At 36.4% G+C, this 25,665-nt stretch overlaps 1 protein-coding gene across 1 annotated transcript in view; it reads left to right on the forward strand.

The window, feature by feature from the left end:
• The first annotated feature begins 2,740 nt into the window (after positions 1-2,740).
• The window catches only part of nek7 (NIMA-related kinase 7), an 89,299-nt gene continuing 66,374 nt past the window's right edge, over positions 2,741-25,665 (forward strand). Inside the window, exon 1 of the mRNA XM_065259522.2 lies at positions 2,741-3,058. The gene's annotated coding sequence lies outside the window, so the exon portion shown is untranslated. The remainder of the gene's footprint in view (positions 3,059-25,665) is intronic.

The raw sequence follows: 25,665 nt of genomic DNA on the forward strand, positions 1-25,665 counted from the left end.
GATACATACATCAAATGAAGTTCCACATACTTTCATTTAAGAGTTCATTTCACATTTTTAGTTTGCAAGGAGAAAAGTTTGCGGGATTTTACATGAACATCAATGTGGGTTGTAGGAGGTAGACAGGAGATCCTTTTAAATATATACACTTTAAACAAAATATGCAAATTAAAATACATCAATATGTGTGGTTCACACTGCAGGTGAAGGTTACGTTGTGATGAAACTGTTTACAATTTCTTTAAAAGTATTATATGTGTAAAAAATTTGCTGTAATTATGCAGCTGGTTGCCAGTAACTTACTGTAGAAGATAAAGACTGAAAATGTTTCATATTCATTTAACTTTTAACAAACTGTCCCCAGTAAATCACATAAATGTAAAATCTACAGTAAGTTACTGGCAGGTAGTTGCCGATAATACCCAATAATACTGTGATTTCTACAGACATTTTTTACAGTGTATTACATTGTGTCCTCCTGTAAAGCTGCTATGCGACAGTGAATGTAAAAAGCACTCCACAATTATACAAATAATTTAATTGAAACAGTTTTGGTGAAAGACAATTCAATTTAAGCAGTTGTAGTGGCTCAAGACTTGTGAAGAGGCATCATTGCAAAGGGACTTAAAAAAAGAGCTGTTTGTTGTTCAGATGCAGTAAAAGTCTATTGTGGGGCTATTCACCATCTCTGAGAGTTGACATTAAGTCCATGTTCCTAAATTCTGGAAACTATATTATATTCCAGAAAACAGAAATGGTAAAATATAAAACCAATCTGGAGGTAGAACAAAAGTTTAATGTCACTTTCTGAATCGAATAGACACCCACTCAAAAGAATTTTCATTGGATTAACTCAATTAAATTGTGGGCAGGATTTCCATCCAATATGATGTACCCCTAACTCATAAAAAACTGCTTTACACAATAAAAATATATTGAGTTTGTCCAACTCAATTTAAAGTAGATGGCAGTACTCAAATAAGTGTAGTTGCCTCAACTCAATATAGTGTAGTATGAATAACTCAATTTAGTGTATTTTGAATAACTCAATGTAGTGTTGTCTAAATAAAAACTTTTTATATCATACTAATTAGCATAAGCACATGTTAGCATGCTAAAAATAATAACATATGATATATTGGATGAGCATGTGAGAAGAGAGAGTTCATTGAGAGAAATACGTCAAATTCACAACTTAATCACAAGCGCCACTCTTCTACACGATGGTAACCAAACAATTTGAAAAAATATAACACAAACTCTTCTATAAGATAAACGAACATTAAACACTATAACGTTTTTCTCTTTACCTAAAAATGCATATGACAACACTTAATTTTAAAAAATTACTCTCCAAGCAAAGCATGCTGAAAAATACAGATCCACAGCCCAGTTAGTAATAGTAACAAAAATCATTCATGTGGTCCCAACATAAAATCATTAATTGGACCGAACATGATAAAATTAGGTTGAGATAAAAAAAATAAAAAATTGTGTTGTATTACTTGTTTCATGTCAGTAAATTAGAAAAGGTGCAAACATATTTTTTGTGTGTATATTTAATTCATATTTTTGATATACACATTCTCTGACAGTGGAAAAAACAAATAATCCACGAACACGACACAGATCCATCTGAAGAAAATGGCGGTCCCACAATACCAGAGTCATTAACCGAGGTATTCTTCATGTGCAAACGAAAACGTGGTTAAATTTAAAGAATCGTTGCACAGAAAATTAACCTAATATTCAATTATGTTGTATATTTTATTTATTTTAAGAAATACAGAGTCTATGATACAGCAAAAATTTTATCCAATAATGATTATAAAAGCAAGAAAACCTGTCTTAAACGCATCACAATCCTGCTTGAGAAAATGGTGGTCTGACCTTTTTTCCAAAACCCAAACTCAAAATAATTAAATATATATACTGAAAAAAATATTCATTCAATTTACTCAATTTTTTAAGGTAAGTGGTCGAAACCAATTTATTTTGCTACATGTTTTGTTTTGTTTTGTATTTCTATTTATTTATTTTTTTGTTTAAATGTAGCTTAAATAAATTGATTGCAACCACTTGAGTAAATTGAATGAATCATTTAAATTTTTTTAGTGTATACTTATTGCTCTTAATGAGATATTTTAAATCAATTGAACACAATTTTAATGTGTCATTTCTAAGAGGGGCTTGAATAATTTTTTAAGTGTACAGAATAGAATTTTAGAATTACAGAATAGAATAGAATAGAATAGAATAGAATAGAATAGAATAGAATAGAGACTTGCAGAATAGAATATACAGAAAAGAACAGAAACATAGAAAACAAAACAAAACAAAACAAAACAAAACAAAACAAAACAAAACAAAACAAAACAAAACAAAACAAAACAAAACAAAACAAAACACTTATATACAAATCAGATTAGAAATGTGCAGAATAGAATAGAATAGAATAGAATAGAATAGAAACTTGCAGAATAGAATAGAATAGACACAAAAAATAACAGAAACTTACAGAAAAAAATACATGTTAGACTTACAGAATAGAGACTCAAAGAACAGAGAAATTAGAGAAATCGAAAGTTAAAGAATTAAAACTTAAAAAATAAAACACATGTCAAACTTACAGAATAAAACATACAGAATAAACCAGAATATGTGTCAGAATACAACAGATAAGAAGTGCCATAAAGTTTAACAAAAGTAAATCTGACAGAAAATTAAACTTTCAATATTTGCTCTTGTCCCGTGTGAAATATCCCACCCCTTGACTGTGCTAGTGTTTGCGTGTGTGCGTGCGTGTGTATCTTACACAGGTCAGGAATGGCGTTTTAAGGAGCGCGCACACGCAGGCACGCACTCGCAGGAACACAAACGCACGATCTGTGTATCCGCGCACAGACAGTGTGTTTAGCAGCGTCGCGCAGGACCTCAGCACGAGCTCGACCTTGATCTGGCAGACTGAGACCCCTTCATCATCATCCTCATTCTCGTGTTCATCCTCATCGGCGCGAGCTCCAGTTAAACGCGCGTGAAGCTCGACTGGCACTTCCTGGTAAGAGTTCATACTCATCCAGTCAACTTTAAAACAGCGTACTACATCACTTTCAAGTTAGAATTGTCATAAAATAAGGCAATTTTCAGTCAGTGGGACACTGTGTGCTTTGATACGTGTATATATAACAGCATTACAACAGGTGAAATAACAGGCGACTGAGAAAAGTTAACACAAGTTTGGTGCTAATTTGAGTTAGCGCGCTAAGCTAACGCGACTTTAGCGTTCGTGTATTGGATTTCTGCAACATACGTATACGCATTATGATTAAACATGATTTATACTATACGGAATAAACTTACCAAGTTGTGAAACGGCGTTTTTAAGCAGTTTTAAAGAATGTCGTTTGTGTTTTTAGCAGTCACGCGCCACATTTAGTGCGTAAGGTGAGCTAAAGCTAAAGTCTGTCAGTCTGACACATGCAACAGAAATGTGAGGAGGACAGTCTCACACCACAGCCCTGACAGTAGCAAAATAAGATTTATTCATCGATATCGGACGAAAATGACACAAATACATTGTTTATTGCGTGTTTGAGCGTTTCTTTAGAAGTTCAAGCAAACTTTACTGCTGCCATTGACATCACGTTAAATACATGTTTTGTAATCGTTATAAACTTTGTTCCTAAAGTTTGGATTGACAACAGTGAGTCAGTAAGTATACAGTTAAATATATTTATAAAAATATAATTAATATAGTTGTTTGAAGTCCAAGCAATGCAGTACCTTGTATTTGTGAAGTGAGTCACTTGATTCAGGGTTTGTCTGGTTCACATTGTTCACTCTTGTCAATGAATCAGCAAAATAATGAAAATGCTGATTTCATAAAGGATAATGAATGGTAGTTGTTGTTGTCAAACTTTTTCATAATGCGGCCCTCGTTGTGTAAGGTGAATCCCTTTGTGTCCCCCTAAAGAAATTTTTATAAACAATCTCAAAATTAATCATGTTATTATAAAAAACAATTATGAAAACAAGTTTGATTTATGAAAAATTAATATATATTTCATAAAATAGCCCCCAACAGCATCTTATGGCCCCCAGTTTAAGAACCACTGATGTGTAAAAGTAAGCCAAAATAGTAGTAGACATTGTTATCATTTTCCACTTTTACGTCTCGTTTTCTACTTTTATTAAATAGAATTTTATACTCATTTCTATTGACATTTGTATCAGTTATTCTGCAAATGATATTTTGGTGTCCTTTATTAAAACATCCAGTTTTAGACAATTGCTGCATGGAGCATGTGAAAAGGAAAAAAATACAAATGTATTTTTTTAGTTCTGGGTTTGTTAAAGTTCCCGTTTTTCCTGATCCCATTTTTCAAACTTTAGTTAGTGTGTCATGTTGCTGTTAAAGCATAAATAATACCTGTAAAATTATAAAGCTCAAAATTCAATGCCAAGCGATACATTTTCTTTAATAAAATTCCCCTTTCAAAGCCTACAGCGAATGGCCGGTTTGGACTACAGCCCTCTACTTCCCGGTTGAATGAAGTTAAAATAAGAGTTGTATTTTTTTTACTAACCTCCGCCCACAGGAATACGTCAGTAGACAAATTGCGCATATGCGCCTTCGGACGTGCTGAGAGCAGAAGTCAAATATTGCCGCCTCAGCCTAAAGTAAAATCATGCCAAAAAAAGTACGCTGACAAAGACTTTCTATAGCATTAAGCATAATATATATATATATATATTTTAAAGGGTATATATATATATATATATATATATATATTTAATTATACATGCATGTGTGCATATTTATAAATACTTAATTATTATTCACAGTTTACACACATTTATGATGTAAACAAAAAACTTTATTCTGCAATAGATTAATCACGATTAATCACGATTAATCGTTATGAAACCTTAATCTAGTGACTTGGAAGACATCAGTCCGTTTTTAGGACAGTGAAAACAGTGGTATAGAGATAAGTAAACTGTGTCAAAAATACTGCGTTTTTTTACACACAAAACATGAACACATGTAATATTGTGCAGTATAAATACAATTAAAGCTTAAAAACACAGGAAAATCAGGACCTTTAAACTGATTCATAAAGTTGTGCAAGGTGGGTTTTTTACCATTTACAAAACCACTTGACAATTTAGTCCCATAATGACTATGGTTTTAAAATCTTACAAAGATATTTTGGTACTTCAACAACAAGGAAAATAATAACTAGTCTCTCTGAACATGTATTTCCCCCTTATATTTTTTATATAAGTGTTTGCTGGGTCTTGGGATAGATTTTACACCTGTTTCAGTCTATCATAGAATGGAAAAGTTTTAAAACCCTGTTCTAGTTTTGTTCCGGTTATCTTGATCCTTATTACCATTTTAAAGGGTAGCTCAATTCCTTAAGCCCTTTTCTGAAATTACTTTCATCACTTGATTTATGTATACGATTACACACATGTATATTATGCTTAATGCTATAGAAAGTCTTTGTCAGCGTACTATTTTTGGCATGATTTGACTTTAGGCTGAGGCGGCAATATTTGACTTCTGCTCTCAGCACGTCCGAAGGCGCATATGCGCAATTTGTCGTTGTTATTTTTCCTTTTCTTGCTGTTTAGATATTTTAGATTTCCCCAGGAAACGAACCCGCTTTCATGGCATAATTACATGATGCATATGCCACTGTAAACACAGTAATAGAGATGCTGACAGCCGGCATTTGTCATAAAATATGAGAAAATCTGAGTCAATATGTGCTGTGATCCAAAAAAAAACAAAATCCCAGCTTCTCCATACTGGATGCTCTCGGCATTTGTTGCATCTTTCGCAAACGACTCTTAATATTTCACACAGGATGACATGGGGAGCAGGGAAGAGGCTCTGTGTTTTGAAAGCTTGTCTCTCTTAATACGCAATACTCCATGTGTTGCAAATAGCTGGGCACGCCAGCCTGGCATACTAACACTCATCAGCTTTTCTTCAGCCGAGTTTCTCCGGCCCAAGGGCTGTCGAGGTCTGTGGCTGGAGTGAGCCGTAACACCCCCTCATTCCTGGATCTTCCACGACAGGATCTTGCTCTCGAACTCGGTCAGTCCGGAAAACGTACAGCTAGAGAGAGCCGTAGCAGGAAGCTGTTGTATGTATGTGTTGTATTTTCAGAAGTCATGCCAAGTTTGAACACTAAGACCTTTGCCAGTTGCCTTTGAGGAGCGATGAATAAGAAACCTCTTTACACATGTCTTAAGCCAGGCCTGAAAGCTAGCAGGGTGTTTGAATAGCTCTGGAAGGTCTTGAAAAGTGGGACGGTTCCCGTGCCGCACCGCAAGCGAGCATTGGTGGGAGACCGAGGGGCGGTGACCGAGGTCTAGTGCCACCATACTGTGAAGGCCGGGCAAGTGGCCAGCTACGTTGACAGTTTAACAGTGAATATTTTACAGCGCAGCATACTGCATGCTGTAAACAGGGGTAGGCTACATAAAGGCTGTTTATCGTGCTTGGGAAGCCTTGGAAAAAATCTGCGTCTTTTAAGCCCTGTATTAGAATAAAGCAGATGGCTTGGGCCAGTGTGGCTTGGAAAAAAGCTGGAGATAAAAGCAGGCCAGTTTCTTTGAACAAGGAATCTGTCACGTTTGGGTCTCCGGGTCAGAGTGTGTGCTGAGCCGCTGAAAGTCATGGGTTTTATGCTGACGTTGGCCAGAAATATCCCAGGGAATCTCATTAATATTGATGTTTTGATGTTGCAAGCATTTGTAAAGGTGGTTAACGGGCCAAATGTTTGGAGTTTTTTTTTTAATGCAGTATTTTTCTCAACATTGTCATTTGTCATAGACATCCATTGACTTTAACCGCAAGTACAAGCAGCAGTTAGTAGGACCACAAGAAGATATTGGCTAACTTTACTAGTGAAATAAATAAAGATACATAAAGATGTGTGTAAGTATCTAAAGGATTTATTTTATACTCTGAATCACAATATTGATCACACATGACTTTAAGGAAGTCTGCCGTTTGGCAGCAACAGCGACTTCTCCAGTTTTCATCTGGATCTTGATTTAACATTGGCATTTGTTTAACGCACATTTCCAACCTGATACGGGAGCAGCATGTAAGACCCTCCAAAAGAGAATAAAACATTCTTGCTCTGTGTCATAAACTGAAATGAGCTTGTGTTTCTAAAAGCGTTTCGTGATCACTTGAGTCGATGGCTCACGTACAGAGCAAAGCTACATTTCTCCAGAGCCTCTCGCTCATGAAAACAACACTTCTTCTGCCCTCTTTTAAAGATTCACCAAAAGCTCTGTGTTCTGATGGAGAGGAGGTGATGGTGGTTTAAGATGGTGTTAGCTTTACAAATATATCTCATAAAAGAGGTGAAAGGGATTTTGATGGAGCGGCCTAGCAGGATTTGGAATAGGGAAGTCCCTAATAACGGTGTTCAAAGAGACCGTACCTTTCATAGCTCTTGACCAAGATGATGATGGTGTTTGAGGATACATCAGAATAACTCTGTGTTTACATACTTGAGAAACGAACAATGACGTACCAAACTATAGCCAGGGTTTCCATGAGTCATGGAATTTCTGGAATATCGTGGAACTTGTAAGGTCTATTCCAGGGAATTTAATATTTTTGTACAAGTCATGGAATACCAGAGATTTTTGTATGTCTGTCCATTAATCAAAATGTAATCCGCTTGATAAGTTGTGATGTAAGGAATGCAGTTTCCCGGTCATGGGCTACACTGATTTCAAGTAAGACTACAATCTAAACAGCCATTTATTGGCATTGTTTACTCATTTAGGCATTTAAGCTAAACTTTTATAAACTCACAGTGTACACTACATTATCCAGCCTCGTGGCATCCCGGATGTAGGTCATGAAAATTCAGCTTTTTTAGTCCGTGAAAGTCAGGGAATTTGACATTTGGCTCAGAGTGGGAACCCTGTTTGGCCCATAAACAAATGCGTTTCATTACTGCTTGATTGGTCTTTGTTTACAAGTTTAACTCTTAGTAGGAGTATAATCTTAGTTCTGAGTAGTGGTACAGCTTATATTTGAAAAAATTGACCTATGGCTAAGTCTCGCCCCTCCACTCACTCGGACAAACAATCAACATTCGGTAATAGGCGCTATGGCAGCTGTCACAGTAGGAGACGTTTCACAGCAGGCAATTGATGATTTATGGAGACAGAAAGACTATATATCATCTTGAAGTAGGGATGTCAAATTATGCAATTTCCCATATTCGATGATCGTTTAAATTAACGATCAATCAATCGAATAATCGTTAAAAGTAATAGTGCAATAAGCCTTTACAGCAGTGGCATTTAGCCAATGACATAAAAGTGTGCGTAAAAATGCCAGCTTCCTCATGCCAATTAAAATATTTTATTTTGTCTAAATAACATGCTAGTGGGATTGTAAATTGAATCAATGTAGTTTGTATTTTGATAAAAATCATTAATTTAATCTCGTAATGAAATATAATGACTAATAAACGCAGTATAACTCCGCCTTATGACGTGCACTTCGCACAGTCGGATGAAAGTCCGTGCGTCCATGACAAAATAAAAGTTTCATTATCATCAAGTGTTATTTTTCTAGTGGTTCACCTCGCTTTCCGAGTCATTGAAACACCACTTGTTGCAATTATATCCAAGAAGCACACGAAGGGCACTTTTCCCGTCGACGAATGAAACTGACTAACTGCAATGCATTTCAATGGACGTGTAAGCAAAGAATGTCCGATTGTATTGTGTTAGCTATGCGCACTGTGATTGGCTCATCGCGTTTGGGGGAGTGGCTTAACCATAGGTCAATTTAATTATTGGTATCGCTAATTTTAAAACATTTGACCGAATAATAAAGAGGAAATTCTCAGTAGTTAACATCAGACACTTCCAGTATTTATAGCTTTGCCAGTGATCTGGTTAAAATGATCTATTTTTGGTTTGCGTCAGTATAACCATACTGAGGTGTTGTTTTGAAAGCTTCATGTGGTTTGAAAGGACATCAGGGGTTTCTGGTTCGACACCAGCAGTAGGTGGACAGCGCAGATGGTCTTGATCAGTAGGTACTTTTTTTCACTATGCACTTTAGTATTTAACAGTAGAAGTAATAGAAAAAAATATTTTGATATGGATGAATACACCGAAAGTATTTAAAGAACCGCTTGTCTTTTAAAATAAACTGAGATGTTGCAACACTCTTGCGTGACTAAGGTATTGAATCGGTTAAGTGGTGCATATCATTGAATCTTACAGAAAAAACACTTTAATGCTTCTTACCTCAGATTGAATTGTGATGTTGACAAACTGTCAAAGGCCGCAGAGGAAACCGTGTTGTGATATTCCTCCGATTATTGCATCATGAATATTCCAGAGAAATGAAGCATGATCAACATCTGTTGTTTTGGTTCTGAGCGATACGGAGCGTAACAGTAATAACAAATCGTGCGTTTAGTGATCGGTTGAAGTCGCCTTGAAACTTCGGCCGCTTCAGATGCTGAAAAGAAAGAGCCAGGAGGGAATTTCAAGACTGTAGGCTTCTGTTAGCGTGATTGTAGCCGCTGGGCTTGACCTATGGCTGTGGCAAATAAAAGGAATTTAGCCCGGTGGTGAAAGTTGTCACATCCCATTGTGGTCAGAGGTTAGCCGGCGAACTTTGTTTTCGGTGACATGGCTTAGTCCTCATTAGACCACATGAGATGAAGGCCTTCAGAGCAAAGGGTCTGCAGGCCACGGATAACGTGCAGTTTCATGCAACAAAAACATTTATCTGAGTTTAAGTATTCAGTGTTGTATTTTAAAAAGTAGCTTAAAGATTTTTTGGTTGAGACATAAAGACAATGAAATATTGTGTTTATGTAAAAATTGCTTTTCCCCCTTGGTTCTATTTTTGATAACACATTTTTATTTATTTATTTACAAGACGCTGTCAAAACTGACGCCTGCAGGTGCGTGCGATCTAGCCGAGATCTATCAGATTAAGGTCTTTCATGCTGTGCTTTCTTCGGAAGTCAATTAGGAAGTAACATTGATTCACTTGACAACTCATTGACTAAGAGTCTTTGGGAAAACTATGCTTCTTTAGAACAGCAGGTGTTTGTAATCAAAATATAAAGGTATTTTAGTGGTGAAGTTTGTCTTTACAAACCTGCTCGACCAGAAATAAAGAAGTGATTGTGGACTCAAAATTATTGTTTAAGGATCACAAAAGATGCAACCATTGTTAATTGTTGTGCAAATATTTGTTTGTGCATTAAGAAGTGATATGTGCTATTTTGTCTCTTGCATAAGTGTCTGTATTCACAGTGTAATTGTGACCATGAATAGTAATCTTGCATATTCATTTAAAATCCCCTCTTATTTTAGGCTTACGGCTTCATAGTTTGTTCTTAATAACCCATGAACTTTCCATGACATCTGTAGTTGTGCAAGATCAAATGTGAGAACAGTTACTTAAATGTGCATTGTGTAACTCTTGACAGAAAAGCAATATATTATACATAACTATATTATCAGTGGTGTATAAAGACCTTACATAATCAGGGTTTCCTGCAGAAAATTTGTAAGTTAAGGTGGTAATGGGGCCGGGGGGCGTGGTAATCAAAATATTTTTATTTAAAACACTCAAATAAAACTTAATTTTGAAGAACCTATGACAGAAAATGAACACATACTAGATTATTAATGACTTAAATGTTTTTTAACAGATACCTCTAACGGGAATAGCTGCGTGATGAAGTGAAACTAAAGGGTTAATAAACACAAACTAAAGCAGATGTTGTAGAACGTCTGGCGAACGATCATGGATAGCGCAATTTTTTTTTTAAACTGATTATTTCCCACTATTAATTACATTATCTTAAAGGAGTGTAACTACTGTAGCATGTAGATAATGCACATAAATAACGTGAGCAAAAGCGCTCAACAATTATATCTAATCAACAGGCACGTGAAACCTAGCTAGCAGGTTGCTCAAACAACAAAATCACCAGCTAACTTACTTTAAATTTGCAAGAACTACAGACTAATACAATAACAGGCTTAAATACGTGTTTTATCAACTGAATAGCCTCCAGACATGATGGACCACGTCTTTATCTTATTTTGGACGTTTGGCGCGCGTGCATGCTTGCGGAATTAAGCGCGTCCACACTATTCACCGAGATGCACTTGACAGCCTTTTTTTGCGACGATCTAGTTAAGGTGGTAGGGTTTCCCAGCTTTGGCGGGCCGCCCAAACTGCTAAGTGCTGCGGGAAACCCTGATGATGAACTGTATTGTTATTATTACCTTAAAATAGGGCTGGGCGATATGACAAAAAAATTATCGAGATTTTTCCCCCCATATCAGTCGATATCGATAATTATCATGAAATTTAAAGGCAGATTTTTGCTCCTGAATAAAAATTGTAAAAACCAGACAGTTAATAATGGTTTTAAACTACTTTTTATTCAGAACATGACAAATACAAATACTAAAATCTTGTTTTAATGCATCTGTATTAAATGTAAATCTATTTGTTATGAAATCAACACATTTCTGACACAAAAGCAGCAGACTACTGTCACTTTAAGACCCAAGACAGACTGCTTTAAGTTTCAATACACTGAGTAACAGCTGTTTATGTTCACTTAAACAAGAAAGAAAACTTAGTTCAGTGATCACGCGTGTGTTATACATATACGAGCTATACACGCTGATAAATGGATGTCAAGAGTGTCACGTTGCTGTGGGAGCGCACATACGCAAACACTATATTCACTGCAGTGGTGGATCTGCTGCTTTTCCTCAGTTTCCTGAATTTGTGAATGTCCTGTAAATATACTTTTAAAGCTGTGCGGACGTGTGTGTGCGCAAGGCGCACGATGAATGAAAGTACAGTATACTGCACCTATTGTGTCTGCTGTGTTTGACGAACCCTGTTTGCGCGTCCAACATTACACACAAGAAAATGTTTCCGCGCATTTGGATTCCGTGATTCCGTCCGCGTTATCCACATCGCGAAAATCATAGGTCTCTACTAATAAATGAATAACTTGCCTCATCTTCCACTCCTTCAAGTCTAACTGACACTGTGATTGTAAACCAAGAGCACGTGCCGCATCCGGAAGTGCTCGCGCAACATTACGCACAGTGCGTAACCATTATCGATCACTTATCGAACTGTCCTTATAGTTTTATCGAAAAAGTTTATATCGGTAAAATTATCGTTATCGAATTATCGCCCAGCACTACCTTAAAATGAGCCGTTTTTATCTATATACACCGCAGGTCTACTTGGATGGAAGGCGCCGCCATGTTTCTACAGTAGCCCTTAATGGACGAACCCTACGTTGTCGACATGTTTGTCCTGTGGCAGCTACCGTAGCTTCTCATTGCGTTTCGAAAATAGAGGCTGGCTGCAATTCGCAATCGCACCATTAGATGCCACTAAAACACACATTATACCTTAAAACAAGAGACAGAATAAAAGTGATGTAAAATTTCTTAAAGGAAAACTCCACTTAAAAAAATAAATGCTCATTTTCAGCTCCCCTAAACATTAGTTAAACATTATATTTGAACGGCTTTGGAATCCATTCAGCTGATCTCTTGATTTGGCGGTACCACTTTTAGCATAGCTTAGCATAATTCATTGAATCTGATTAGACCATTAGCATCGCGCTACAAAATAACCAAAAAGTTTCAATGTTTTTCCTATTTAAAACTTGACTCTTCTGTAGTTACATCGTGTACTAAGACTGATGGGAAATTAATAGTTGCGATTTTCTAGGCAAATATGGCTAGGAACTACACTTTCTTTCTGGTGTAATAATCAAGGACTTTGCTGCCGTAACATTGCTGCCGTAACATGGCTGCAGCAGGCGTAGTGATATTACTTAGCACCTGAAATAGTGCCTTGCTATTGAAAAGTAGCCAAGGGGACTATTTTCGGGCAGTGTGTAATATCACTAAGCCTGCTGCAGCCATGTTACGGCAGCAAAGTCCTTGATAGAATGAGCATATTTTTTCAAAAAAAGTGGAGTGTCCCTTTAATGCTCAGACATTGTGCGCAACAAGATGCGTTTCATATTTCATATTAAAGCAAATGAAAAAATACCAAATCTGCAATCACAGACATTATGATTTTGTACAAGTAAAATGTTTCTAAACTAGCTAAAAAACTGTTATTTCCTCCATCATTTACTTCTATGAAAAAAACGCAAGCGTGTTCAGTTTGTTTGAGATTAAAATCGCAAAGTGGGTCTTTAAACCACAAATTTATCTGGCCTCTTTAGAGAAAACCAGTGCCGTTCCAATTTGGCTCTAGGGCAGAGTTTTTACAAAGGCTACACAGATAAAACCGAACAAAATAACCTCTCACTAACTATAGTCCTGAATATTCTCAGTACTTTGACTAAGATGTTTTTCCGCATCCCGTGTTATTCAAATCAGTCATCTCCGTGCAGACAAACGGGGTAGTCAAGTTACCTCTAATGGATTATTTGCATCACTTTAGGACTCCCTTCTCTGCGCTCAAGCTCCGTACATCAAACGGCACGTGGGGAGACGCGCACCCCTGCAGGGTAATTAACTGTACCCTCTCAGACCCTCCTCTATAAAGCACCTGCAGGCTTGACGGCACGCTCACAAAAGCCAGAGCTTAGAACTGATTCATCAAACCGGCCCTCGAGAAAAAACAAACAATGGCCGGCCGGGTGAGATGGTCCAGGTCTATTGCTGCCCTGCCAACTACATCCTTTTGACTCAAGGGTACGTAAAGTGGACCATTACACCTGCACGCACTCGAACCTCCTACGCCATGCTAAATGTTTATGGAAGATGCGCACATATGCACTGCTGGTTCTTTAGAAGAGCAGGGTTCAAGGGGTACCGGGACCCCGGAGCGAGAGGGTCGCTATCGAAAGAGGGTTCAAGCTCCTCAGAGACTTGCTGTAAAAGAGTCAGGTATTAAAGGCAAAGGGCTTTGCACTACTTTGTGTGTGGGTATAAATCACAGCCAGCCCTCACATGCAGAAGCTGTTTGTGCTGTGCTATTTACTTCCGCTGAGAAATAATCATTACCCTATAAAATGTGAAAGTGAAAAATGCAAAGGAGGCCTTTAAATAGGCACCGAACAGGATTATGAATGGCCGGTACCAACTCCCTTAAGACTGCAAGACTTTATTCCCCTTTGGTGCCTTATGGAAATGCATTCGCTTCTTACAAAAACAGCTTTGAGATGAAGCAGCGGTCGCAACACTTTTATTCAGTTGCAGAATATTATAAGTTAATTACTTTACATACCGGTTCTTTAAATTTGATTGAGATTAATGAATTTCTTTGTAATATTCTAATAGAAAACAATGTATTTGCATTGATATATGAAAGGGAAAGATCATGTGTTTTACAACAATATACAGTAAAAAAAGCTGCAAAGCTGGAAAAAGTTTAAGCAAATTGGTTATGCAAGTCATTTTAAGTTTTTGACTAGTGATAAGTTGATGTAACCTAAAAAACAACTTGAAATTGTTTAACTTCATTTGTAAAATTACATGAAAACGTATGTTAAAATGACTTAATGATATATTAGGGTTCCCACGGGTCCTTGAAAGTTTGTGAATCTGGGGGAAAAAATTCAAGGCCCTGGGAAGTTTTTGGGAATATACATACATAGATACAGGTCATTGAAATAGCTTGAATCTATATTATGCAAGAAGTTTTCTGGAAAAAAGTCCATATTATTCCCTGTGTAGTGTAGAATAATATCATAAAAATTCTGTTCGCTTTAAATGCTTATCTCTTCTGTACGCGAATGTTGATTCAAACCAAAATGCTTTTTTGCATACTTGTGTTTGACACATGAAAACATCTCTGGTTACGTATGTAACTGTTGTTCCCTGAGAAGGGAACGAGACACTGCGTCTCCCTGTCCATACTTCCTGCGTCCCTGTAACGTCGTATTTGGCAATATTTCAGATAGCGATATACTTTTTTGCTCGTTACCCTGTCTTTGTTGTTAAGCCTCATCATTTTTTGATTTTGATATACACATTCAGACGCACTTACCCTTGGAGGCATCACCAAAGTGACGCAGAGGGAGTTCCCTGGAAAGGGAACTGTAACAATTCATCTTAAAAGGTAACACAATGTAACCTTGCTCTCACTTGAAATGTGTCCCCACATTTAGTCCTTGAATTTGAGGGTATTGGACCTGGAAAGTCCTTGAAAGGTCCATGAATTTGAAGTTATCTAAGGTGTGGGAACTCTGATATATGCATTTGTTTAAAGGGGTTAAAGTGGTGATTGTTGTTAAAGAGTTTAAAGCAATTCGATTTGAAAAGCCCAGATGTAAACCCTTAAGTGCGCTGACATGTTTTCTTGTAAATTAGCATTTTTATCAGACTCTTAATGGATTCTGCCTACTGGTATTTCTGTATGGCCTGAGGCCGGGATTAAGCAGATTTTAAGCAGAAGTATTTGATAAATGTATAATATGTGCCGAATGCATTCGGTTAATATCAAAATCTTATTTTCGACGTATGTGGCGTTTAGAGGATTTTACATCTGAGCTATATAACATTTCATATTTACGCATTTAGGAGACGTTTTTATTAGGGCTGTGACGGTAGCATTTTTTTTTTTACCACCGCCAGTGCACCAATTCACTGCAGTGGTTATAGAGTTTATATGGGGGGGGGGGTGTTATAATGCAAACATTGGCTGGGCAATAGAGCTAAAATGTCTTTTATTCTAGAGTTTTTAAAAACAAAGAACTGCCACACTGGTGAGCTAACATTTCCTTTTTAATCTCCTCAGCCACAGTACTCATTTTTACACATTTTCGTACTTTCCTGTCACATGGCGATTGCGCAAGCGAACCCCACAGCAGAACTTGTTGTTGGCTGTTTGCTTGTGCCTCGAGGCATGCTCCTTTATCAGGGCATATAATAGGCTGTTTAAGATCTAGGAACGGCGCTTGTCCAATGCAGTTTTAGCAATGCATTAACATGTGTCATATCAAACGTTTTCCACCATCGTTATATCGACACAGGGAGCTACACTGCGACCAAAATGGTCGCATATGCGACCTTTTGAACTGCCGTTGCGACCCTAATTTTTTATGGGTCGCAAATGTGCTACCTAATGTTTTAGACAATATGCTATGATTTATATGAGCATTTATTAAAACAGAAATGTGGATCTTAAGAATACGTTTTATAACGTGCTCTGAGCCATCAACACGTTGGCTTCATTTTGCGTGAAAGCACGTCGTGTCTCTCCCTATCAGTGTGCGTTTGCGTGCTCAGCTGTTTCTCAATGAATTGGATGGGACGCGACGCAAGCGCAGTGTCTTCCTTGTTTCTGAACTTGAGCAGAGGTCTTTCTTCACTGAGGACGCGGGACTCGTATGGTTCCGGGTTTATATTTTAAATGGTCTGTCGGGTCCGGTTAGGTCCTAGTTTAATTACTTTGGGTCCCAAGTCTGATTAATGTTGTGTTTATAACCCGAGTCGATCGGAAAACGTCCATGAGCGCTACCGCGCTAAAGCTCGAGTGCAGATTCAGCGTGCCTCCGGTTTCTATGGCGATGGTTCTTGTTACGACCACGCGCTGCATTTTCTTTCTCACATTTTTTTAATAATCTTATTATTAATTAACCATATATTTTCTAAAACCATATCCATATTAAGTTTGGACAGAGATTGTAGCAAAAAGCAATGCTAATGTCAAGCCAATTGCACTGAATGAGCAAAGCAATGTAAAGTCTGAGTGGATTAAGCTTTTTAAATCGGCAAGAGAGAAATAGAAAGATAGAGCAAAAGCAGTAAAAGTGCCTATCTAATAGAAATTATTACCATTATAACATCAGTCACATTTATAATCTATAGACCTGCACTGTCTATTAATATACTATACATAGTATTGTATTATATTGAGTTTGATAAAAGGGGTCTAATTGCTTCATATATCAGTGCAAAAACAGTAAGTGTTTTCGTGGTGCTTTGACAAACAGTGTCAGCTTTGTTAATGGCAAAGAAAGTTTGGGGTGGTTAGATTGATGAAATATAATGTGAAATTAATATTAATTTTCAATGAATCAAAGTATTGTGTTGTGTCACACATTATTAGTTCTACATCACATGTATAGTAGACCATTATTTGTCAGTGGGTAATAATTGCCCTTTTCACCGGCTACCACCACCAAGTAAATTTCAGATCTGTGGGAAACACTGCAACGTTTAAGAAAACAAGGCGGCATGTGGTTTAAAAGATGGCAAGTAAAATAAAAAGCATATCTGTATGCAATACAGTTTCATTATTGTTCATTATTATCCAGAGCGCCTTAATATAACTTGAAAAAATATGTGCGACCAAATCATATTTTGCGCCAGTAACTGAAAAAGTTGGTAGCGCAAGTGCCACCAGTGGAAAAGGTTAGTGTAGTTCCCTGCGACATCGTTTTATCGCCCAGCCCTAAAGCATACATATATTTACATTTATGTTTATATTTACATATATATTTATAAAATACTAAAATGTAAACGATGATTAAATATAGGTTTCTTAACAAACGTGCGTTTTCATAAGCACCAGTTTCGTTTTCCGCCGATGGGTGCTCGTCACAACTTCAAGCAATGTGTAGGTAACTTATGGGCGTTTCACATGGTACGCGGCAACCGCGAGTGTTTAGTTATTTTTCAATAGGAGACGTGCGGAAAGCGGCAAAAAACTGTCCCCAAAAAACTGTGGACAAGGCTTTTCACGGCAGGTGCCATTGAAGAAAAACATATTTGTACTAAATGCTGCACAAAACGCTTTCACTACACGAGAAAAGCTGTAGCTGCGCAGTGATTCCGCCGCTTGCCGCCTACCATGTGAAACGGCCTTTTTTGATGACAGACGTTCTTGAGCGCCAACGCGCTTTGAAAAGAAAGAAGAGAGTGGCGCGGTCACGTTTTCTGTGTGGTTTTAGACACGGTCTTAGGGGATCTTTTGACCCCATTTTAAAGTCACCTGGCTTCTAGTCTAACCTTAAAGAGTAACTAAACCCTAAACCAACTTTTTTTTTAGTTAATGATCTGTAAGAATGGGGCTTTATTAGTGCTGTTCATTGATTTTAGTAAGTTTTTTTTTATATTTTAATTTTAATAAAATTATAAATAATTTTTTTCCATATCGGTCGATATCGATAATTATCATTATAAATAACAAATCTTTATTCCTGTCAAATTTAAAGGCAGATTTTTGCCCCTGAATGAAAATTGTAAAAAACAGACAGTTAATAATAGTTTTAAACTACTTTTTATTCAGAACATGACACATACTAAAATCTTGTTTTAATGTTCAGGCATCTGTATTAAATATAAATTAATTTGTTATGAAATCAACACATTTCTGACACAGAAAGCAGCAGGCTACTGTCACTTTAAGACCCAAGACAGACTGCTTTAAGTTTCAATATACTGAGTAACATCCAGCTGTTTATGGTCACTTAAACAGGAAAGAAAACTTACAAACAAACTTGTATGATTTTTTTCTAATAGCTATGCCACTTTGATACATATCTTGGCGTTTAAGTTTTTCAAAGAGTTAATTGTTAATTTTAACAGATATTTGATGAACAGTAGTTTATAAATGGCATCATTATTAGCTAAATAATCTACTGGCCACACCCTAAATCTTCATACTTGTTTTCTTCTTTGTGACTTACGTTCATAGACTTAAACAGAGTTTATTTCCACAGTGTTTAAAATAAATGTGCTAATGTCCTTTTTAATTCCTGACTGTCTCATCATTAACTCTGTTCCTCTCAAAGACTCCAATGATCAGATGGCCCAAGCTTTGCTTTCACGCAAAAAAAAAAAGGTTCTTCATATCTTATAATCATGGCCACTACTTTACTGTATTCAGAAGCTCAAAGCTAGCTTTGATGTTTGCTTCATACCACGCTCCGCTGTTGGCCTTCTTCCTCACCCTTCATCCGCGCTCGGATTCGCCCACATCTGATTCCGGTCTGTGTGAACACCTGTGAGCAAAGGCTAATTTAAGTCCAGAGCCAGTTAACATCTTCACTACTTGATCCACTTTAAAATCTCACTTTCTTGTTTTATCTTTTCTTTATCCATAACTGAACAGGAAACTGTAGGGAAACCTAGATATCAAGCAGAAATGGAGCATTCATGCTCCCACTTCCTGTGAAGTAGACCTGTTGTGTTAGCTCGGCCATGGTAGTCCTACGTGATATTTTCACCATAATCATATGATTTCCTTCGTCGCTGCCAGATGAAACTCACGTATGTCCAAAACGGTTGCTTTTCAGGAAGTGAAAAAAACCACTGTATTTCAAAAGCAGTTGAATGTAGTGTTGTCATACTTTGTACGACATCTTTACATGTAACCATATTCTTGCCAGTGTAATGATATAATCCAAAATTGAGGGTAAATTGACATATGTGCATATTTTACAGTAACGGTGGTCGATACGCGTTCTTCTGATCAAGTCGCGTTTCATATTGATAGATGAATACGCTCAGTTTATTAAATAGCCTACGTCTTAGTTTATTAATACGCTTAGTTTATTTAATATTAATAATACATTTATTAAATGTCTTTTGCAAACTATGAAGGGACAATGAATCAATACACTGACATGGTAATGCTAGACAGATACTTTGTTTGCACAGTCCTACCGTAATTTTGTCACTCCTAGACGTACGTCTGGCGTCAGGGAGGAAACGTTTACCTCGAATCGATGAAGGAAAGTCATTGTCTCACCAGGCTATGTTTATTCGGCTATCCAGTGCTGAGCTACTATGAAACTTCACAAGATCGGTGAGATGCTTCCACAGGGCGGAAGATACGCGGCGTGATTGAGAGCTTTGACACCAAATGGATATACATGAAAATCAGATGACATGATTTCACAACTTTTCATTGGCCATTTAGATATGTGAAGCATACTGTATATGGAAATGAACCTGGACATTAAATCCGTCGAAAAATCTCAAAATCGGCAAAATGGACATACGTGGTTTTCATCAGTGGCCGCCGGTGACGACTTTTTTCGAGGGCGCTCGATGCGTAGTTCGTCACAACATGTATGTAGCCTGTCATGTGTGTGGTTCGTAATTTCAAATATGTGTTCTGGGCGTCGAGTGATCCTATGTGCATCAGGTGTCTTGTCAAAATAAGGGCCTGCTGCAGATGCGTCTAAAGGGTTTTTGATAAAAGAGATAAGTTATTATGGGATAAAAAAACAATCCTGAAATCATAACAATCCCTAGAAATATTATTGCTATACTACCATTTTTGTACATACAATTATTACATAATAATAATGATAATATTATTATTATACTTTTACACAAATATGTATAATAATTATTATCGTTATTATTGTTATTATTATTGATTATTATTATTATTATTATTATTATTATTATTACACAAATATGTATTATTATCGGTTTAAATTATTATTATTATTATTATCATTATCATTATCATTATTATTATTACACAAATATGTATTATTATCGGTTTAATTTATTATCATTATTATTATTGTTATTGTTATTATTATTATTATTATTATTATTATTAGGGATGCACCGAAATGAAAATTCTTGGCCGAAACCGAAAACCGAAAATGAGGAAACCAAGGCCGAAAAACCGAAACCGAAACACCGAAATAAATAATTATGCCAATTATTTGTACAAATGCATTTATGGCTATCACTGTGTACTATAGACCCTTTTACAGCTCACGTGATCAAATAGCCTGCGCGCGCATTTGGGCAACGGAAGAAGTGTTATTCCCCATTGGTTATACAGTGGTAGCAACTCAGAACGTTTATTAAAACGGTTTCCCAGCATCAAATTGTCTGGTTGTTGCGTTTGGTTGCTCAAATATAATATACTAATATACGTATATATGTATCTGGCAACTTTATTTTTGGCCATCTGCTAACGTCTTCTATCCACTCCACTATAGTACACGGATCTGGTAGCTGTGTTGAAAATGTTGATAAAGTCAATTTTTTTTAAATAACTTACTGTTTGTGTTGCTTCACTGCTGATTCTTACGATACTTCCGTTGCCTAAATGCGCGCGCATACGCTGCCACGTCATCATTGTGTACAAACAGTAAAAGGGTCTATAGGGGTGTGTGACAGATCACAAAACTCACGGTTCAGATCACATTACAGTTTTTGAGGCACGGATCAGATTATTTTTCAGATCAGCAAAAAGGGGGTGGGGAAAATCTAATAACAAATAAAGAAATTACCAACATTTATAAAAAAGAACAAAGCTGCACATTAATAAGGGCTAACATTAAGTACAGAAATCGAATTAAATGAGTCATCATAACACTGTCTTTATTGTATAAATGACATATATTATTATTTCTAGAGCTATTTGTCTCTTTGTTAGACTTAAGTAGGTTAATTGAGGTGTCTCTTTAAATAAGCAGAGACTTATGACTGTAATCTATACATACACTTAAGACATAAACGAATGTTTTTATTAGAAAAAGAATACTTTGGAGATAATTTTGTTTATATGTGCCCTGTCAATAACAGAAAGATTTTACGTTCGCTTGTTTGCGTCTCACTCGTGTGTACACTATCGAGGGAACTTAAACGCGCGTGCACACAGAGAACGAAGGCGAATCCCAACAGCGCAGCATAAAAACGTTACGTTGTTTTTCATTGCTTTATTCGGCACATGTATGTTAATGGACTATACAGTATGAGACACATTTGCGCGACTCTCTCTAAAGTTTACACATCAAGAGTTCTGATCTTTGAAGAGAGTACTCACTGTGATGATCACGTCTGGACCGGACACAACCGCATGTGCCTCTGTGCGTACTTTAGCGCCTTTTTGCGGTTAAATACATCCACGCCGCATGTACATGTTGCTTCAGACAAGCACGTGCAGGTCGCGGTTTCTGTTTGCGTCATCACAAAATTTCGGCCGTATTGTTTCGGTGATAAAAGTCTTTCGGCCGAAAGCCGAAAATGCTATTTTGGGGCATTTTCGGCCGAAAATTTTCGGTGGCCGAATATTCGGTGCATCCCTAATTATTATTATTGTTATTATTATTACACAAATATGTTTTATTATCTGTTTAATTTATTATCATTATTATTATCATTATTGTTATTATTATTACACAAATGTGTTTTATTATCTGTTTAATTTATTATCATTATTATTATCATTATTGTTATTATTATTACACAAATGTGTTTTATTATCTGTTTAATTTATTATCATTATTATTATCATTATTATATTATTATTATTATTATTATTATTATTATTACACATATGTATTATTATCTGTTTAAGTTTTTTATCATTATTATTATTATTATTATTATTATTGTTGTTATTATTATTATTGTTATTATTATTATTATTATTATTGTTATTATTATTATTATTATTATTATTATTATCATTATTGTTATTAACAATAATAAAAATAATAACAATAATAATACTTATTATTATTATTACACAAATATGTATTATTATCAGTTTAATTTAATATTATTATTATTATTATTATTATTCGCTCATTATCATTGCTCAGAACAAAACCATCACAATTGTTGTCTGTTTTGTTTTTGTTGTTTTGCTGCGTAACTATCTGTTGTATGTTTTGCATTTATACAAAAAAAAGACGTTTGCGTTTGCCAGATACTCGCATAATCTCATGTGTAATCAAAGTTTACTGTTAAGGGAGTGTCTTGCATGTATTTTGTGAACAAGAGCGCACATGACGCAACAAACACATATTTTGAATTTGCGCCCCTTGGATGAGCAGTCACAAGCCGCCACTGTTTTGTAATGAATTTAATGCACTTTTCTTTGCTCATTAAGTTTCCTGATCCCAAACTGGTTCATGATTGTTTTTTGTCTTGGTTGGACAAATATTAAACCATTTAATAATAGGAATCCTTATTTTTTATTCTTTTTTTTTTTACAAAAATTTGTTTGTAGAATTAAACATTTTGAATTTACTTTGCTGTGATGAATGTAGTAAAATCACTTCAGTCTTCGGAGCATTGATTTGGTTACTTGATGCATATCTAAATTACCAATAATTTACGCATAACAAAACTGCATTATTGACTTAAGATGGACACCTTGCATATACTCAAGTGTAAAAAATGCAGTAGTTAATCAATAAGATTAAACCCCAGCAATGTAATTTAGTGAGCAAAAATTCATACTTGGAAAATGACTAATAAAACACAATTTTAGTCTTATTTTATAGAAATTTAGTTAGGAAATGACGAAACAGATGAGATCAGGAAACCCTGCAAGCCAGATCAGGAAACGTTGCATCTAAATTGGCCAATATCTCTTCTTATTTCACTTAATGCAGCAGGTAAAGAAACGTTTTTGCTTTATGTATCCTCATACATGCACAACTTTGCGGCAAGACTATTTATTAGTCAGCTCCCAGGCCTCTATTTCAAGTAGGTTGCCTACTGTCATCATCGCACGTAATGGCCCTTTTGTCATGCGAAGCTATGTATAGCCGCTTTAGTTGTTGCCGCGGCCCCTTTTCAGTATGTTAATTTTACATGGCACGCAGCTGGAGTACCACGTGTTACTCGCAGACGCCGTAAATAGCCGGTGGAAAAAGCGCAGATGAATGTTTCTCTAGACAGTTGGGTGTCGATGATGGAGAAGGAGTGTGTTTTGGGTGCGTGTGTGTTTGGTGTACACACTCATCTCGGTGTTTAGTCTGGAAAAGGTGCGGCTTCTGTAATCTCTACCCTTTTAGTTTAGATGCTGGTGTGCTGATATCATGTGGCATCTTTAATCGATTCTGTTAATGAGGGTGTTGGTTAAGCCGTGATGGAAAGCGTCATTGCCCTTAAGTCATTTTGACACTGCATAGGTCAGTTGCTGCCAGACAGTGTTTTTGAAAGTGAAAATAATCGCCAATGAGGGCAACCCGTCCCATATTGCCACTGGTAAATGTGACCTTTAATAATGTAAGTAAAGTAATGCCTTGTTTCAACTTTTAAGCTCTCATTTTTCACCCACTACGTATAGAAGCTATGAGTGAGAATCTGTAGAGTATTATATTGATATCTATGTCATGTTTCCTGTAGCTGAACTGGTGAAGCACTGCATTAGCAGTGATGGGTTTGATTACCAAGGAAATCATGTACTGATAAAACGTGTATACCTTGAATGCACCGCAAGTCGTTTTGGATAAAATCGTCAGTATTTGAGTCTTGTCAGTATTTCAATACTTTCTGTTTGATCTCCTCTTACACTTTTTTTTCTTTTTGGATTTCATGTTTGGCTCTTTAAATGTGCCAAAGAATGCATTGATACAATATGTTAAATTGTTTTCTGACACCTAGAAGATATGTGACTTTATTAAGTGCAAAAATGATCCAGAGATTGTTTTACATATCCATTTACAAACCCTAGGTTTTGTCCCCAGAATGAAATGATCTATTATTACCTTATTTGAAAGAGTCATGAATAATAATGTGGAGCTCTGCTCTGATTGGCTGTTTCTCAGAGCAGCTCATTTCAGTAGCTCTGTTTGTGTGTAAAGCTGCTGGCTTTTTTATCGCCCCCTGGTGGCTGGATGCAGTACAAATATCTCGTTCTCTCCATGCAAACAAACTGGACTCGGGTCAAAATTTTTCTAAAGAAGGTTTTGGTCTTTTAAGGTAGTTGTTGTCATGCTGATATATGTTCAATTGTTCATTTTTGTGATAAACTTCATTTTAGCTAGTAATTTGATGCTACAGAAACGGGGGCGTGTCATTATGATTGACATTTGTAAAATAAAATAAATTGAATTGAATTTGTGATTGACAGCTTCTCTGAGTGGACTTTCGGTCGGAGCTTCGAGGGAAGATTGAAGATATAACTATTAATTTTCGATTTCTGTGTTATTTCACACTGACAAAAGTTTTATTTAACTTAAAGGGGCAATAAGTAGGATCTACCCCCCTATCTAATGGTGGAATTGTATTTTGCATTCAAACGAACAGTGCTTTCTAGCTCCTCCCCTTTCCAAATGTATGTTGCAACTACGGTAGCCGTTATGTAATCGCTGATCTCCTTGTTTCGCGTCAGCTGGTTCACGTGTTCTGAATGAAAACGCGTTGGTAGGCTAGTGCTTTTTGTCCCTCTCTGTTATTATAGTTTATCAATACGGCAGAACGATATGGATGCCTCCTTGGACTTACCCGTTCAATGTAAGTAAAGAGAAGAAATTCTAAGCTTACAAAGAAAAGTCAGATCACTGGCAGAGGTCATTTGACACCAACAAGGACATATTTATGAATAAAGACATTGATTTTGATTAATAAAACACTTAAAATCCTACTTATTGCCCCTTTAACTTATTTTAGCAAGCTAGTCAAATGAGACGTTCAAAGGGCGGGGTTGAATTCGGCATGCAAGCATTTGGACAGATGTTTAAAACCTTGGCTCCGCCTCCGGGCTCCACAAACGATTCCTTCTGCGCATGCCCTGACTCCAAACTGACTTTTTCACATAACATGTGAGCACCCATCGTCGTATATTTTATGTTCATTTCATTACAATGGAAGGAAGAGGCTTCGCGCCGTCCATCTTTTTTACAGTCTATGGTG

The sequence above is a fragment of the Paramisgurnus dabryanus genome, chromosome 24 (assembly GCF_030506205.2).
Source record: "Paramisgurnus dabryanus chromosome 24, PD_genome_1.1, whole genome shotgun sequence".
In the NCBI taxonomy this organism is placed as follows: Eukaryota; Metazoa; Chordata; class Actinopteri; order Cypriniformes; family Cobitidae; genus Paramisgurnus; species Paramisgurnus dabryanus.